Source organism: Carettochelys insculpta, chromosome 5 (assembly GCF_033958435.1).
Source record: "Carettochelys insculpta isolate YL-2023 chromosome 5, ASM3395843v1, whole genome shotgun sequence".
Lineage (NCBI taxonomy): Eukaryota > Metazoa > Chordata > Testudines > Carettochelyidae > Carettochelys > Carettochelys insculpta.
This window is the reverse complement of record NC_134141.1, coordinates 51,968,263-51,985,146: the sequence shown is the minus strand read 5'-3', so window position 1 is coordinate 51,985,146 and position 16,884 is coordinate 51,968,263. Positions and strand designations below refer to the sequence as shown.

Below are 16,884 nucleotides of genomic sequence, written 5' to 3'. Positions count from 1 at the left end.
GGAGAGGGCAACACCAAGCAGGCGCCGGGGGACGCGGTGTTGCCCATCCCAGCCCACCTGCGCAGCGTCTCCACACCGGGCTGCTCCTGCAGCCGCTGGGCGAGACGACTCAGTCCGCGCAGGCGCACTGTTGCCCCGCGCAGCAGCAAGCGGCTGTGGAAGGGAGGCTTCTACTCTCCTGTCGCAGTTAGGCAGGCGGAGTGCGCACGCGCGATGGGGAGGCGGGCGGGGCTGTATTTTGAACGCCTGGATGCGGGTGGCTCACTATTTGGCAGGAAGGTGAGGAGGCCTCTACCCTGGCAGCACAGTCAGCGCAGGGAGTGGTGGCTCCAAATGTGGCAGAGAAGAGCAGCAGGCAGCGGCGGGGCTCACACGAGAGAAGGGGCGCAGCCGTTCCCGCGGCGGAGCTGAACGGCCTGGCGAGGCGGGGGGGTTTCGGCAGCTGCAGCGCTGGCACCCCCAGGCCGCCCGCCTGGCACCCGCGGGCCCCGGCCGGCCGGCCAGCAGGTGGGAGCGAGGGCCCGCAGGGAGGCGAAGTGGGGGGGAGGGGAGCTTGTCGTGCCGCCCGTGGCCTGGCCCAGTACCAGGCCGAGCCGGAGGGAGTCGCTGTGGGGGGAGCCGGAGCCACCACCGCTCCCAGCCTCCCCTGGCGCTGCCATTAGTTATTTATTCGCTCTTGGCTGGCCCCGCCCCAGGGCCCCCTCCCGGCCGCCACCAGCGGCTCGGCCCAGCTCCCTCCTGAGGCGTGCCGGGGAGGGCCCCAGTGCGCCCCGCCGGGCTCGGGTGCCTGTGGGCACCGTCCCCAGCCCCGCTGGGCTGCAGGCGGGAGCCCGGGTCGGGGCCCTCGCTGGCAAAGCCCCAGAGTCCAGCCCCGCGGCAGCCTGTGTGTGTGTCTTCCCCCGGGGTGCGGGTACAGGGCCCGGGCCCGACTGAAGTACATGGGGGTAGCGGGGCTTGGAGCACTGTTGGGGCGGTGGGACTGCGCCCGGCCCCCAGTCCCGGAGCGACGCGGCGCTGCCGCTGTCAGACATTCCGTGTGCGCGTGTGTGTGAGCGCGCCTGGCTTGGGCTTCCTTTGTCTGCTGCTGCTGCTGCCGCCACCGCGCTCCCCGCCTCCCTCCTCGGTACCTCTCTCCCTCCCGCCCCTCGCCCTTCCCTCTCTCTGCCTTCCCTTCTCTCCCAGACTCCAAGCGCTGCTGCAGCTGCAGGTTTGTAAATACTGGACCAACACACAACATGGCTGACGCTCGCCCTGCTCTTCCACCAGGGTCTCCTCTGGCTCTCTCCGTTTCTTAATGTTTCATTCGTCCATGCTTTTCTGTCTCTCCACCCATCCCTAATCTCCTTCCCTCTTCCTCCCCCTCCCAGGAGGAGGAAAAGCAGTTCACCCTCCTTCTTGCGCGCATGGCGGGATTTCAAGGGTAAGGATCCTCGCTTTGGAAGCTTTCTCCTTTCGCTTTGCTGTTTACAACAAAATGAAACCTAAAATCGGAGGAAGCCTTGCAAGGCCTCGGGCGGAGGGGGCGGGAGGTGAGTGGGGTGAGCCCTGCTGAGCGAGGCTTGATTGGAATGTGCGTGTCTTTTTCTCTTAGGGAGGTGGTGGGGGTGGGGGAGGAACTGATGCACCAAAATGTTGGCAGAGATGAAATACTCTGTGTTGCACTTGCAGAATGCTCTAGAGCAGTTTTTTGTTTGTTTCTTAAGAATGTGGCTCACTAGAAAGGCATCAACCCAACACAGTCACTTGAAAAAGAACTGGATCACATAGGTCAGAATTGGTGTTAGATAAATACAAATAAAAAATGTGGGCTTTTTGGAATTTTATCTGTATGTTCTCCAATACAGTGTCAATATCTTGAGGAGCTTTCATACAATAACATCCAAAACGGGAATGGAACATTTTGCTGAATCCTCTTCTGTAACACCAGCTTTGTTTTACAAACCTGTTTGCCCTTGTGATGACCATTTCATGTTTGAAGGATGTTTTTGTTATAAAAGAAACATGATGGTGGTTATACCAGAAATGTGAAAAGCATTGTGAAGTTCAGCATGTTGTGTTGAACTGCAACAAGAAAGCACGTTTCCTGCCTACTGGTTCTAGGACTGTGGAGTCCTAGCACTGGGCTAATGATCAGACTCTCACCCACACAGCTCAGTTGTCCACAGCACCTCCTGTTGGCTTCCAGAAGAATTTTCTGATCTCAGTGTAAGAATGACTTCGTAAATTAGATGCCAAGCTAATATTGTTTGAAAGCAATTTCTTTATGCATTTTCCACATTCTAAAGTGTTCAGGAGTAAAGCTGAATATCTTTTCTTAGGTTAGTTGTAACCTAGGAAAGGCCTTTTAATACCTTTTAGTGTTTCCTGGATGTCTTGCTGCCAGTTTTTGTGACTTTAGTAGAAAACATTTCATTTTAAGAGCTTTAAATTTACAGTACAATTCTGCTGGTGTATTGTTTACAATACTTCTAACTTAATTGAAACTGAAATTTTTGCTGACTTATGTAACGTTTCAGATTTTTGTGGAATCATTGCAGTAACTTTATCGATAGGCCTAACTCCTATTAACGAATACCTGAGTTGTGCTCCAAGGTGACATTTTAACTTTTGTAGTTTTTGATAGCCTGCTTTGCTTTGGAAGTGTCTAGTAGTTTCTAGATGAAATAGACTGATGTGTTTGTGTTTTGTAAGTTTGAGAGACAGTTAAGTGGAGTTAATCTGATGTGTGTATATTCTACCATTTGTATATCTGTTACAAAATGTCAGTTGAGTAGAACTGAGGTCCAGATGAGATCATTTTGGAATGTATATCTCCCATATCTTCTGTACTTCATTCAATGGATGTACTGCAGTATTCAGTTATACGTTTAACCTCACAAGGTTCTTCAGTAATGTCTTTGGAACCATTAAAATATTCTTGTAGCAGTAGACGGTGCATTTTAATGTTAATCACGCTTCAAAACTACCATTATTTTTAAAAAAAATTTTCATATTAAACTTTTCCAGTACTATGCATGTCATGGTCCCCTCTCTGTCATGTTGATACACATCTGCCATCTCATTGCAGAAGTAAAACAAACTTCAATGATGGACGTATATGTAATAACTTTCAAGATAATGTAAAGTCAGATTTTACTCATATAATTCACTAATGAAAACTGTCATTTATGTTGGAACTGGATCTTGCTCTGTAAAGCTAGAAACTAAATTTTCTTGCAGTTGAGTAAATGCAGTTCATTGTTTGCTTGGTACTGTTGTAGGTATCCTGTAAGTAATTTCATATTTTTGTAATTTTGCTTTACAACATTTGTAATGGTGTGTTGTACAGAAGAGTCCTACCTCAGAATAGAAGTCATTGATCTTTCTCACTAATTCTCAAAGGGAACTCACTAGATTTTCATCCCAATTTTTCTTCTTTTCCAAGATAAAGCAGATGGGTGCCATTGGAAGGCCACTTCTTGCATGTTGGAGGATACTAAAATACAAAATTCAGGAACCTGTCAAGGTTATTGTGCCTCAAATGCAAAGTATGATGGTAGTAGAGAAACAGAGAACAGAACAATGTTCATCAAGAGTTAACATAAATTACTCATTAACGTAATTATTAGAAAACAAAACTGAAAAGGGAAGAATGTGTACAGCTAGGCAAGCTGAAGGGGGGTAAAAAGTGGGAAATGATAAACTGTTTGACCTGCTAATAACATTTTTAATCAGTGGATTTGAGTGCAGACAGCAGTCATAATTGAGTACAGTTCTTTGTTTTAGTATAGAGCTTCATAAATGATTACGTGGATTCTGAAGATTGTTTTAATTCTTGTACACTTGAACTCCTACACCTCTTCTGTCTTAGCTGTTAATATGATTGTGTGAATAATACTCTTCCATTGTTCGTATTATTCTGTACCTTCCCCTAGTAGCAGCTGCCAAATCCTTCTTGCCATATTGAAATATGTGAATATCTTGCTGATGCAATGTCTGTCAAACTTGCTTTAAAATATTTTAATGCATTATAGATAACTTCATTAAATTCCAACTTGTTTTACCAAATAGGATTAAGGTTTTTGATGTGCAAGACAGGACATCTTTGCTGTTAAAGGTCTGTAGTTAGAAACAAGCTATGCTTTTGGTTTTACATGCAAACATATTAGGAAGGTCAAACTGATTCTATTTGCTAGTATGGGCAGGAAGGCATTTTGCATGTAATCCTGTGGAAACTTACTGTGATGATGTGGTTTAAAACACAGTTTTTAGATCAGTGCTGAGACATCTTAATGTTGATATGTCTAAAGGGTGTTATCTTTTTTTTTTAAAAAAAATGCTTGAGAGGGCAGGAGTCAGCAACCTTTCCAGGCTGAGTGCCAAAATTTGAACTTTTGACCTCTATGTACCTGGGAGTCCTGCTGCTACTTTTTGAAATCACCAATAGTCCTACTTAGAACAGCTTCAGTAATAAATAAGATGCAGAGCTTTACTGTTTGGTCTTAGTCCACAGGCGGCATGACTTTGATCAAGCTCCCAGCTGCATGGGGGGAGGAGGGGCAGGACTGAGCTTCCACCTCACATGCCACTCTTGGCACACATGCCAGGGATTGCTGACCCTTGACATAGGCGCTTATTTGGTTTCTGGTTGACTGTGTATTAAGTGGTGATGATTCAGAATACCTGAGAGGAAGTACAATTTCAGATCAAAATGGCAATAAAATATGACCGACTTTTCATACTTCATGTAAAGGATTCATCTTTTATTTTTGAAATATTCCTGTATTTTCACTGTCACTTTGGGTCATTAAACCAATTACTATATTGGATGTGAATGAAATCCTCTGTAAAAAATAATGTTAAGTTGAATTATTTTTTTAATTTTCTTCTTTCCATTAAGTAGTTGGCATAGACAAGTAGCTTACACCTAGAAGGACAATTAGTAACAGAAGTAGGCATGTTAGTCTGTACTCCAAGAAAATGAAGCAGCAAAAATGTTGCACTTTAAAGATGAACAAAATGAATTATTGGATGATGAGCTTTTGTGGGACAGGCCCAATTCTTCAGACCAATTTCATTTCCATGGTTTACAGTCAAGCCCTCAGATACAATTGCATCTGCTCTGATTCTGCTGACAGAGACCGAAAACTACAAGACCTCTACCAAGCATTTATAAAACTGAATTACCTACTGAGAGTTTAAAAAAAAATTGATAGCACCAGACAAATGCCCAGAAACCCGCTACTTCACGATAGGCCCAAGAAGATCAACAACAGACCACCAATTGTCATCACCTCTAGCCCCCAACTCAAATCCCTGAAATGCATCATTAAAAATCTACAACCTATTGTGGACCAGGATGCTACACTCCAGAAGGCTATAGGTGACAGATCTGTACTTTCCTATAGACAACTTCCTCATGTGTGAGAGATTGTCACCAGCAATCTCAGGCTACATCACAGCAGTATGAATCTTGGAACTTTTCCTTGCAACTAACCCTGCTGCCAGCTCTGTCTACATATTTATTCTGGGAATACCTTCACTGGACCTAACCATGTTAGTTTCAAGATCAAAGGCACATTCTGGTGCACTTCCAGCAACCTTTATATATACTGTTATGTGTCAACAATGCCCTGACACTATGTACATTGGACAGACTGGGCAAAACCTTTGCCGAAGAGTAAGTGGACACAGAGCGGACATCAAGAAACTCAATACGTGTAAGCCTGTCAGTGAACACGTAAGTGGAGTAGGCCTTTCTGTTAAAGACCTTGGGAATCTGTGTCCTGCAACTTAGAGAATTTCACAACAGACTAGAGCAAGAAATTTGTGAGTTAGAATACATATTCAAATTTGTCACTAACACGTGGTATGAACAGAGGCATCAACTACCTCATGCATTAGAAGGACAGCTTCCCTTCCTTTGGTGCTCCTAATTATTTCGTTCAAGACAATTAACATCCCCCCACCTCCCACCCCCTTCCTTCAATCCTATTTGATTTGTTAGTTTTTATTGCAACTTTTTTTTCTTTTTGGTCCTCTACTTATAAATGTCAGTCTGTATTGGAAATGAAATTGATCTGAAGGGGTGGGTCTGTCCCAAGAAAGCTCATTACTGAATAAATCATTTTTTTTAGTCTTTGAAGTGCTACATTTCTGCTGCTTTGTTTTCTATAAGGAAAATGTTAATCATGCAACTTGCTCTTTGATATGATTTAAAAGTTGTCTAGTTATGGCTCTGTGGTAGTCCTGTTTCTTATTTCTTAGTTGCTAGCTGGTAGTTTTTCACATCAAGGTGTGGTCCATTTTCTAACTCGAGAAGCCTATCTAAACATCAACATATTGTATAACAAAATCATTAATCAGAATTCATTTATGAGTAGATGTCTCTAGTCTATTCCTTCACTAACATACAGTGAAGAATGAGGTGGTCTTTCTTTTTTTAAAGAAGTCTAGGGATTTGTCACATGCTCCATTTAAACTTAATAGAAGATGTCTGTAACCACTACTTTGAAAATCTCAGTCAAGGCATTTACTTGAATTTTTAGCATTATCTGAACTCTTTTACCATACAGATGAGTATTGCATATTAAAATAAAGCAGGAAGCCAAATTTAAGCCCGGGTAACTCTGAATTTAAGAATGCAATTGTCTGTCCTAAAAATGTAATTGATAACTGTTGAAATTTATTTCTACGGAGACTGCTTATATGCTTGTTCAGTTAGGTAAGCTATAATTCAAAGTGAGATCAAACATATTTCCTTCAATCTTGAACTATTTTTTTTAGTGTAGTGATACCTTCAACTCCTACAATGCATTAATCACAGGTACGGATGATGGCAAAAGCTTGCATTTTAAAATATCTTATTCATTCAACATGAGTTCCCAGTGTCTGCAAATTTTAGCAAGGCAGTTACAGAATAGAACCATTTTACATCAAGATGAGTAAACACATGGGATGTTTTAAGTGAACTCTAAAATGAGCAACTGTGCTTTAAACTAAAATTTTTCACTCTACAGTATTTATTTCCTGAAGCACTGTTTGAGCCATTATACATCACATTTTTTGGAGTTGAGGAGGAAGGTGGCAAGACAAGAAACCTGAGTTTTCAGTTACATGTTTTTCAACTACCTGAACTGTTACTTTGTGGGAAATTATTTATACATTAAGTAGATTTTAAAGCTTGCTGTTCAAGAAGCTAAAGTCAAGAACCATGGACAGTATTTTGCCAACATCTAAATATAAGCTAACATAAAATGCCCTGTAACTTTTCTATATGATCCTTTGTTGCTGAATGAAGTGTGTACTGTTTAGATCCCAATTCTGTAAATGTTTACTGTTTAGTTTGGTACTTATTGCCATGAGAAGTTCCTCCACTTCAGTGCAGTTAAGCACCGTGTTCTATCGCAGATGTGTGAAAGCTGAGGCACTTAGACTGTGGTCTGATTGGAGATAGGACTCACTTTGTCCCCCCCATCCCCCTTTACTCCTGAAGCAGAGAGTCATGCTGGCATTTTTTTTTTTTCTTTTATGAAGTAGTCTTTTCTGATAGTGATTTCACACTTGTGCCATCTGACATCATTACACTTATTTCAGGGACGAGTGTGTTATCACAGATACTGGGCTATCTGCACCTCTGCTCTTTCATAGTTTCTTTTATTGAGTCTCTGTGCATAGAAGCACGTGATTTTTATCACACTCTGGGTTGTCCTTGTCCTGAATAAGAGCTTGAACTGTATCGGTAGATAGGAGTTGTTTTCTGTACCTATAGTCCTGCTCCTCAGAAGAAGTGACAGCTGTGGTACCCAGTGACCAGCCAGCATCTTTAAAGCAAAATATTATTTTATTTATAATCAAAACATTACAGAGAAAACCTCTTCACACAATAAAGCAGATCATATATGTGTCTAGGTTCCTTTAAAACTTGCCATTCCTTCGAATTTTGGGAAGGCTGCAGATTGCTTAAGTCACTCTTAAGTCAAAAACCTTGTTGCTGGATATGTCCCTATTGTAACCTCATTGACAATTCTCCCTTCCTTTGCCCTCCTTCTCTTCCTCCCTCCTCCCAACCATTTAGTGACATTTTTATCTTTGAATTTCTCAGCCTTGGCAAATCACCTTGTAACTTTACCTAGAGCAGGGATTCTCACAAAAAATGTTATGGTGATCTCAACATGCTGCTACCAGCTTTTCCTGGTGGCCATGCTTACTTTTTTTCCAAAAATAATAAACTTTAAGAAAAAAAGTGTATACAGCTCCAGATCTTTCTAATTTTTTGTATAATCTATAAATTATAATGATGTGAAAAGTGATCTATGTGTGTAATACCACTTTTCACAACAAGTCCTGGATGGAGGAGTGGTGGGTATGAGGCAGAATAATCAGGGGTGATGAATGTGGAGGCTCTGCCACTGTATGTTTGGGAGTCTGGGTTGGTTTTTGTAGCTGGGGGGAGGGTCAGTAGGAGCCCACAGGAGCCTAGGGTGAGTCACTTCAACTGCATAATCAGGGATTACATCCAGGCCTTGTAATCGGCACTCACTGCTGTGCAGCTGGGAGTTGGCCTCCAGAGCTGGCACCCACTGCTGCGTGATTAGGGAGCAACATCCAGCATTGGTGTTTCAGGTCTGTGCTTGCTACTGTATGGCCAGGGCTGGAAGTCAGTGTCCTGGGCCCAGCCCTTACTGGAGTCTTGTTCTGTTTCACCAGGGCACTGGTGTCCAGGGCCAGCTCCTGCTAGAGTCTGGAGTTAACACCTGCTGCCATGTGACCAGGGTTGGGTATTGGCACTAATGACAAGCACCTATCAGAACCCAGGGTTGAAATCAGGACTCAGTGGCTGGGGCTGGGGGTACACAGCTGTGGGTCAGCCATCACGAGAGTTTGGAGCTAGTACTTAGGGTTGTCACTTGCTGCTGCACAGCCAGGGGTCAGCATCCAAAACCAGCAGTCTGGGGATCTGCAGTCAGGGCTGGGACTCAGAGCATGTGGGTGGGAGCCAACACTGATTGGGGTTCACCATCATGGGCAAGAGCTGGGGATCAGCCCTCTGTCACAGGGCCAGGACTTGGAATCTGAAGTCCTGTGACTGAAGGCCAGGACTGCTTTGTGCTTTTGGGGGTGGGTGGCAGGGGGGATGGGGAGATATCATCTGTGCCTGAAACCCCATGGCCAGGACTGGGTGTTAAGGTTCGAAGTGCCATGGCTGTAGTCTTGGTCTTCAGCCAGACTCCTGAAGTTCTCGCCCCTAACAACCCCAGGGCCAAAATCCAAGCCCTTAAGCCCCTCTCCCTCTCCTGTAGAGGACTCACCTTCCTCCTTCAGCATTGTGAGATATGCAGAGTGATGTATCCAAGAGCAACAGCAAGGGTATGCCTGTGGCTGATGTTCAAGAGAATGAGCAGAACCATCTCAATTTGGGGCCTGTAGGGACTATTGTAATGTAAATAATTAAGCAGTAGACTTTGTTGGGGTAGCAGTGGGTACAGGAGACTGGTGGAGTGGGTGGTTGTGCTTTTGCATTCTCAGGCTGAGTCTGGAGAACCCTGAGAGAAGAGGGGAAAGGGAAATCTGTCTGAAAGGAACCAACTAGGTTTTTTTAAGTGCTGTTTTTCTTGAAAGACTGTTGTGCTCTCCCCATTTCCTCCAGTATTCCATGATTTAGTAGTGTGTTATCCAATGCACAAATCACATGTGGCTCTTTGGCTGATTGAATAATGTGGCTAGTTTGCTACAGTGGCTGCTGTTTCAGAACTAGTTCAGAACCAATCTAGGAATTTGTAGGACATGTTTTGTTTGTTTGAAATGCCTAAAAGTGTCTTAAGTTTGATCATTATTACAGGAAAAAAAGTATTTGGTTCTTTTTAAATCAAGATAGTTATCTTGATGTAAAAATCTAGATGAGGCATGGCACAGATAATTTTGACCTATCTGAGGTCAATCCCAGCTGGGGAGTACAAGACTGACCTCAGCTACTTAATGGTGAGGTAAAAGCTATCTGTGCCTTTTGCTTCCTCTAGGATTTTACATTAAGATAGGTGCCTTTTTCACATTGTTAGCTTTTTTTGTAGTGAAGGCATAGTCTTACACGGAAGCAGGAAGGAGGAAAAAAAAATCCTACAAATGTAAGAGGAAGGGTAATGCTTGTTTCCCCTTTTTTCTGACCTTGCCCAGAAAAATGTTCCCAGAAAACCATGCAGTTAGAATGGACCTCCCCATCCCATTGTTGAGTCCATGAATTCATTCTTTTCCTTTTCAGCCCATCTTCTTAATGTTTTAATTTATTTCACTGCAGGCAGGTTCCTCCTTACTCTGTTTGCCCTTGAAGAGCTGTTTCTGTAGCCACTTTATTCACACACTCTTTTTAAGAATACAAAAAAGCAAGCTAACAAGTAGCCTTGTCAAGCATTTTATAAAGAATTCTTTGGTTGGTGTAGGCTATGATCTTCAATTTCATAAAGATTAATCCCTTGAAAGTTGGTATCTTCCTTTTTGATAAAACAAGAAGTCATGTGGCAACTTATAGACTAATGGATATATTGGAACATAGCTTTTGTGGGCAAAGACTCCCTTCGTCAGATGCATTTTGAAAAGCTCACTTTTTCTGTGCGCATTCTTTCAGCCGTGTGGCTGTCTGGTTCTTACTCGTGTATGCAGGGTCTGACTGATGATGTGTATGAGACTGGGAAGGAGTATTCTCTCTGGTCAGGCTTGTGGGGTTTTCACTGTGTTTGAAGCACAAGACTTCTCTGAGTTTAGTTGGCTAACATTCAGCTTCATTGAATTCAATAAGGCAACGGATGAGCCAAACTGGACGCTAGTAAAACCAGGCCCAGCAAGGCTGCTTGATGCAGCTAACTCTAGTATTTTATACGCTTACACAAACAAGCTCAGTGTCACAGGCAGTTAGTGAGAGAATCATAAATCACTTTCCAAAGAGAAACTGTTATCAGCAAGGAAAAACAGGTACAAGGGAGCTGGATCCCCAACGCCAAACAGTTCATTAATGCATTCCATTGAGCTCATCCTCCCAGCCATTCCCAAACAGGTCAAGGAAAGGACAGGCTCTTGTGTGCGTGCAGAAGTAAGGGATGTGAAATGGCTTTTATACAAGATGGCTTCCACAACTGTCTTCTGCAGCATGTGAATATGTCCTTTGTCAGGATTATCTGTGTATATCTTATTTTGTTTCCTTGCCATTGCAAGGGTCATAGGCATTTGTGCTTTTTATCCTACTACTTCTCTTCGTATGGCATGTATTAGTCTTCTGTGTGCTGTAATATTTCGCTTCAGCTTCAGTTGTAGGTTTAGTGGTGTGAAGGGCTGCTGAATGGTTGATAAACTAGTGCTCTGTGGGTCCCTTCTGGTCGTACATCCTCATTCAGAATCAGAAGTTTTAGTACAGGATTGGGCCTCTCATCACAAGTGGGGTTGGTGTTTGTTTGCGCTCTCACCTTATTTCTCCCCACATGCACCCCCGACAACCTTGAAGGAATTCTCTGACGTGTATTAGTGATGCCATTCGTACTTCAGTATTATATTATCATTTCTTTCCTTCTCACACTTCATTTTCCCCAAAATACTTTTAATTATTTTCGCACTATGCTCATGACCTACCATCTTTGTGCAGTGTTGCTGCCACTGTCTTCCTGAGTGCATGCATCCTCCACTGTCTAGCTTTGAAGTTTTTTGCTGCTTTTTTCCCCCTCACTCCTTAATAAAAATAGCAACACTTGGGCCAGTCTGTTCCTTCCTTCCAAAGAGGAGCAGCTTGACATTCTTAGTCAGATATTTACTCATCCTGGACACATTGACTTTTTTTAAAATCCTAAGGGAAAACTTGTAAACTGAGCAAATGTGGTAACTTGTCACAATAAGAAACCCTACGTTATTGCTGCTTCTCATTTTCTGAGGAAAAAGACAGTCTTATGGAGTGTTCAAAGTTTAATTAGTAACTAGTTTTTAAATGTTCATTTTCTTAATCCTTCATGGATTATAATACTGGTTAATAGTTGAGTTTTATTTTTCTATTCTTAGTATGCAATTTGTTCAAAAAATTTATTCCATTCAGCCTGTTTATCCTGTAAACTATTTTTAAACTGAAGCTAGATGTTTTCATGTTACTGATCCTGAAAATACCAACATAATCTTTCAGTTCAAGGTTTCATTTTCTGTCCCTTTATCCTGCAAAAATTTAAGTACATGCTAAGTTGTGGCTTTGTGGGTGCTTAATTATTTTCACAGGTAAGCCTTCGCAGCAGTGTTAAATATTATTACAGTGAGAGGAATAGTGTGCTTTTTTTTCTACATTATACAGAAACATAGGTTACGTAACATATGTTGCTTGTAACCCTGACATTTAATATTTTATAAATGTTTTATTCAGATATGTCAAGTAAAACATTTTTAAAATTGGGGTTGTTTTCATGACAAAACTGATTATCTAAATTACTTAAGCTTAATCAAATAGTGAGCGAAGACATCATAGACTATCAAAAAATACACAAGTTAATGATGGTTTGCTCCTTTTGGTCTCTGCAAAGACATAATTAAAGTGAGAGAGAGAGTTCTTTTCCATGTTGGTTTTTTATTTTTCTTTTTATGGGGCCTGATCCTAAAAAACCTTTTATGTTACAGCTTAAATCTCTCTGGTTCAGTAACAACCATGTCCCAGCAGCACAACCAATGTTGGAGCAAAGAGCCCTGGTGGTTAGGAGTGAGGGCTGGAGGCCAGGTGTCTTGGAGGCTGGGGGCTGGTCTGGCAACAGGGATGATGGCTATGATGGGAGCCTAGCCAGGAGAGGCTGGCAGCAGAGAGCTTGGAGTTGACCTGCCCTGGTCCGAAAAACTACCTCATTCGGGATGAGTCGGGTCCCAAGGATGCCAGACCAGGTGGTTCCAAACTGTAGCTAAGTATATGTGTAAATAGGATTAAGAAAGCAGATGGTAATGACAGCTTGCCCTTTGCCTTTGGACAGTCTTTAGAATTTTAGTTCAGTTATAAATTGAATTGCATAATAAAAATGTCTGCCCTTTTGCTACTGATTGTGCTTAACACTATAACTTTGATTAGCCTCTAACAATTGAAGGAGACTTCTTCCTTGTTGGAAGTGTTATCTTTATTTGATTTTTGGGGAGAATGAGAGGGGATGGGTACAGACAGTTCAACCTTGTTTTTAGAATATCTTTGTCTGCTCAGTACTGCTTGTAATGGACTATAGAATTCTTAAAACATTCAAGATAGGATTTTAATTTACAGTCAATAATGATAAATGTGTTACCAGTTAGACTATAAATTGATCAGCCAAATATTAATGGGATATAAAAAGGGAATTGTAGCTCATTAATAATAGCTTATATTTATGTAGGACCTGTGATCCAAAAGCATTCAAGCAGGCTAGAAAACGAACATGGCAGCAGCACACAAATTTGATGAGGAATTGAACTTAATGTCTTTACTTTAAATGACAGGATTCATTTCAGTAGGTAAATCATGAGTAGCCAACTTGAAATTTGATTAGACTGTGCTCTCCTGTGATTGAGTGATTATCGCTTACAATTTTATTTGATCTGAAAGATAGTGATATTAATATATCCTTCGGATTCTAAGAAGGAGATTCCTACTGGATGCAGCACATAGTGTCCTTTAGAAAATGAAGAATCTTTTTTACTAGTGGCCTAATATCCAAATACTAGGTGGACTTGACATAGCTAAATATAAGAATTTGAGGTTGAGTGGTTATTATGGTGCTGGAAGGGAACTTATTTTTAAACTCCTTCTTGAGCCAAAGTACAGGGCAAAGGATGGCTGGACCAGAGAACTCCAGCTATTCGGGCTCAGTGTAGCCCTACTGGTGGCAGGGAGCCCCGCTGGTAGTCAGCTCTGGGGAGCCCCAGGACAGGGAGCCAGGTTGGGGAGCCCCATTTCCAGAGTCTGGTTGTGGTTGGGGAGCCCTGCAGTCACAGGCAGCTGTCAGGGGCACAGAGCTGGACTGGGGGAGTACAGCAGGATTGGGGCCCTCCCTCCAAGCAGATTTGCCTCATCTAGCACATCACCTTGTTTGGAACCACTCAGGTCTTGAGAGTACTGGAGGTGTGAGGTATAACCTGCAATGGAATTCTGCTGTTTCTCCAATTATTCTTGTCAACATACTGAAGCTTTCTTTTCTGAGAGGGTTTCTGGTCTAGTGGATGTGAAGAGGCAGCAGATTGATAATTTTTTTAAGGTTTTTGATACAATCCCACAAGATGATGGTCTTCTAATTAAACTAAAGAAGTATACTCGAGATAAATTCCAGTAAGTGTGCGCACAGCTAGTTGAAAGATTGCATTAAGAGTAGTTATCAGTGCTTCAGTGTCACAGGGGATGACATATATCGAAGAAGGTTCCATAGGAGTCAGTCCTAGGTCCAGTGTTAGTCAAATATTTTCATTACTGACTTGGATAATGAAATAGAAACTATGCTCATAAAACTGGCAGGTGACTCCAACCTGGTAGGGATTGGAGGCATTTTATAAGACAGGATTATTAGAATTAAAAAGGACCATGACAATTTAGAGCAAGGATGAAGGAACTTATGACTTGCAAGATGGATCCAGCCTTTGGCTTTCTCCCTGCTTCCTCACCCTGCTCCTCCAGTTTATTTCCTGCCCGGATCATCAGCCTACCTCCTGCCCAGACTCCACACCCCCAGCCTGCTGCTGCAGCCTACCATCAGTCCAGACCTGGTATCCATAGCCGTAGCCTGCCCCCTGGCAGCCCCCTCCCACATACTGAACCCCTCATTTTGGCCCCACTCTAGAGTCTAGGGGGACCCCACAACATCTACTAGCCCTCCCCCATCCCCAGAAAATAATCCAGTTGTTGGGGGGGGCAGGCAGACTGAGTCTTGGTTCCCCCCCTCCTTGGAGGGGGGCGCACTCATTAGCCTGTGGTGAACTGAATTTTCTGTCCCAATCTAAAAAAGGGTCCCCATCCCTGAATTAGAGAATTGGTCTGCATTCAGCAAGATGAAATTTAATTAAGACAAGTGTGCTTTCCTTCATTTTAAAATGGGAGGAAAAAATCGAATGTGCTACCACAACATGGGAATAACTGGCTGGATATTAGTGCTGCTGAAAAGGATGTGGTAGTTGTGGTGGGTCACAAAGTGAGTATGAGCAGACAGTATGATGAATTAACAGGTGTATCAAATTGAAGACATGGGAGGTGACTGACTTGTTCTTGTTGGCACTGAGAGACTTCAGCAGAACTGTGACCAGTTCTGGGCACCACAGTTTAGGAAAGATGTGGACAAACTGAGGAGAGTCTAGAGGACAGCAACAAAATGCTGAAAGGTTTAGAAAATGTGATGTATAGTAAAAGGTTAAAACACTAGGCATGTTTAGGTTTTAGAAAAAGAGACTGAGGGGAGACCACGTAAGTCTTACTTTAAGAACTATTTTAGAGAGGATAGTGATTAAATGATTTCCTAGTCCAGTGAGGTTAGGACAAAAAGTAACAACCTTAATCTGTTGCAAGGGAGCTTCAGATTAAATAAGGTGGGGGGTGGGGGGCAGGAGACTCTAGCTATAAAGGTGAGTAATCATTGGAATAGTTTCCGAGGAGCATTGTGGAAACCCCATCATTGGAGGATTTTAAAAACAGATTGGACTGAAAAGGCAAGGATGGCGTACATTTACATGGTCCTGCCTCAGTGCAGTGGGCTGCATTTGGTGATTTATTGAGGTCCCCTTCCAGCTCTATGCCTGTAAGGTTCTGTGAGAAACTAGATCCCTTAATAACCAAATAGGCTGGGTCTGGAGCTCTGTTCAGTGCTGCTGCTTGTAAAGCTATGCAAAGTGAGCTTCTCTGGATTGCAAATTGCTGCTTATTTGCATACTCCTGAAGCTCATTACCATAGCTATGTGAGAGTTGGTGCTGGCACTGTGGAGGTTGTGTGGATGTGACTCAGGCATAAGGGACTGGTGATGGGGGTGGTTTAGCCAAAAGAGGCATGTCCACATGGCCTCTGCAGTGCCAGCGCTCCCTTCTGCTGGCACCCAGCTCACGTGGCTATGGTAATGAGCTTCAGGAGTATACAAATAAACAGCCATTTGCAATCCTGAGAAGCTCACTTTGCATAGGTCTGCTGGTAGCGGTGCTGAGTAGAGCTCTGTGTAGACCCAGCCATAGGCTTTAATACAAAACACTGTAGATCCGATAAGCATTTCAGTAAGTTTTTTTTCGTGGAGAGAGAAAATGATTTAGTATAATATTGAGAGGTGTGGAAATGCTGGCAGAAGTCTGCCATAAAACTATAGGAGGCAGCATAGCAATAGCATGATGTAAAGACAAAGGAACATTTAAGGGTTCTTTCTTACTGAACTAATTTTACCAATAGGAAGCTGCTTGCCCACTTTTCAAGGCTGTTGTGTGGATAAATAGATATTTATGGGCAACTTTGTGGTAAACTGCTGTGTATGATATCTGTAAAGGGACTGTACCACCATTAAATGTTAATTAAGTGCCCTTTTAAACATGTCTTTAGCGTGCTAATAGCTAAGGTGAATAATTATTCAGTTATAATTTACAAAAAGTCTTTCCTCTTCTTTGTTCTAAATATGCGATTATGTAGATGTATATTTCCAGACAGCCTCATGATTATCAGTTTGAAATAGATTGGAAGCTTGAGTGAATTTCTTTTGGCGTTTGTGTGTATAGGTACATCCGTAATATCAATATTTATACTTGTTGATACCAGTGTACTTTAAAGAAAGCTGACTTTGAAACTTTATCCAGCTTTGTTTGGCAGTAGTTTGTTCTTTAGTTCTCCTATAGCTGACTCTTAGACAGTGGGTTGTCCCATTGAGGTTTTTGTAAATATTAAAACTCAGATTGACTTCCTTTGGATCCCTCTCTTCAGA

General features: G+C 42.6%; 1 protein-coding gene across 11 annotated transcripts in view; it reads left to right on the top strand.

The window, feature by feature from the left end:
• Nucleotides 1-313: 313 nt before the first annotated feature.
• The window catches only part of SPIN1 (spindlin 1), a 164,105-nt gene continuing 147,534 nt past the window's right edge, over nucleotides 314-16,884 (top strand). For 3 of the 11 annotated variants that reach the window (XM_074995081.1, XM_074995088.1, XM_074995084.1), the window contains exon 1: nucleotides 335-507. The gene's annotated coding sequence lies outside the window, so the exon portion shown is untranslated. Of the gene's footprint in view, nucleotides 508-720; nucleotides 905-942; nucleotides 1,208-1,229; nucleotides 1,421-1,505; nucleotides 1,530-1,745; nucleotides 1,768-16,884 lie in introns of those variants that run through there. The other 8 variants (XM_074995091.1, XM_074995085.1, XM_074995086.1 and 5 more) reach the window with 7 other exon arrangements.